Here is a 2,169-nt window from a genome sequence, read left to right on the forward strand (position 1 = left end):
TGAATATTTCTTAGACTACAATGAACACTTGCCATGTTTCTTACTTTTCAGACTCAAAATTTAAATATAATTCTGTCTTCTTCTAGGAAAATCATGCTGACAATAAAATAATATTAAATTTTGAATTAAAATTAATGAAGTAGCATAATGGGTTGGTCTGGAAGATAGAGTAGAATTCCATGTGATTCTTTGTAACATATTTGACCAAATTTGACTAGCATGATAAGTAGATTAAAATAGTTTGTCCATTTGTATTAGGGCTTATAATAACGTATTTCTGTAAATACATACTATTTACTTCACAATTGAAGAAAATTATTTCCAATAACTATGAAGCAAAACTTTCTGTTAGCACAGCTAGTCTTGATAAAATGTGTCTCTAAACATATACGGGTGACTCCTATATCATTCAAACAAGGCCTATCTCATTTCATTTATTACTTGGATATGTTATTATCCCCTCTTGATAAAGTATTTTCAAATATAAGATAAAAGAAAATAATTTCATATCGCTGAAATGAATGTACAGAGGATTAACTAAATATTAACATATTTGCCTTGGTCATTTTAACAATGACAAGAGACAGATTAATGTTTTATAAATTGTGTTTGAATTTAAATTTTGTGAAATAATTAGATGTATCATGTTATGTTTTACTTTTATGTCATTTATTCATACAATTACTTATTCAATAAATTATCATTAAGAAGTATTTGCCTATTTAACTTCTTAAGAATGAAAAAAATTAGATAGATATACTGTATGACCATAAAGAGTTTAGGAAACTAGTGATAGTTCTAGCCTAAGGGCTACTCCTAAGCCTAAATCTAGCCCTAGACATAACCATAACTCTAACACTATGTGAAACTGTAGGCATATTCATATTCATAACCCTAACCCTAACTCCTTTAAAAAAAAAGAAAGAAAGAAAATAGGGCTTAATAGAGTGGAAGAGACAGAAAATTTAGATAATTTTTTGCTGATCCAAAAGTCCATGGCTTGAATCATGTGCTCCTTATTCATAAAATTTACATATTTTCTTTTAGAATTAAAAGAAGACTTTTGCATCCAAAGGATTATTTTCCTAATGGGTCTGGGATAAAGAAAGTGGGAAAAGATACTGCTAGGGTAAATATGATTTAGGTGAGAATGATTACTAACAGAGTTCATTGTGAATGTAAAAACACGGAACTCTAACATGGATATATAACGAGCATATCAGAAGCAAAAGTGAGGATATCATTACAATCAAAAAGAAAGATCCAGGAATGGAACATACCTTTTGGACCCTAAGCTCCCTTGCATTGAATCCCCTTGAATCAATGGCAGAATGCTGTGACACTGGAGGAACAGCCAAGGAGTGATAGAGGAGCAGTAGCAACAGAACTAACAGCCAGACACAAGACAGTGTGGTGGTCATCCTAGTCCACTAAGCAAGTCTTCCTTACTTACTGAGGAAGATGTCTCCAAGCTCTTAATTGGTGGAGTTAGGCTTGCTGATTCACAGAGCTAAAGCCAAGTAACTTCACGAATTGTGTGCTTTGTGGACATTTACCAATAGATTTAAAAGAGCTTCTATTGTGAACTTGTATGCAAATTTGTCCTATTGTGGGGCTTGGGTAGATCTGTTATGCTGGAAGCTACAGCTCCCGTATTTTAAATACCAATAGTGTTCTTGATGGTGGGCAGCATTCAGCTGAGTTTAGAGACTAAGACATACTAGGTAAAAGGAAGAGTTGGACTGCTACTGAAAACGTAGCCACTGAAAACCTCACAAGAGCAGTATAATACTGTCAGATCCAGGAGATAAACCTTTCAAGTTAGGAGGAATTCAAAGCTGAACTGGGGAAAAGCTGCTTCCTCAAAGTAGAGGTGAGATGTTGGAACTAATGGAGCAAAACTTTCGGGATCCTGATTTTCTGATGAACTGCAACTGCAAACATCCATTAATACTAGGAACATGGAATGTATGAAGTATGAATCTAGGGAAATTGGAAGTTTTCAAAAATGAAACACATAAAATCAATATCCTAGGTATTAGTGAATTGAAATTACCTGGTATTTGTGATCCTGATTCAGACAATCATATGGTTTGCCATGCTTTGTTGTTCTTGTGAAGTGCCTTCAAGTTGGTTCCGACCCATATCAACCCTGCATAGGGTTTCCGA

Source organism: Chrysochloris asiatica, unplaced genomic scaffold (genome assembly GCF_000296735.1).
Source record: "Chrysochloris asiatica unplaced genomic scaffold, ChrAsi1.0 scaffold00015, whole genome shotgun sequence".
NCBI classification, from domain to species: domain Eukaryota; kingdom Metazoa; phylum Chordata; class Mammalia; order Afrosoricida; family Chrysochloridae; genus Chrysochloris; species Chrysochloris asiatica.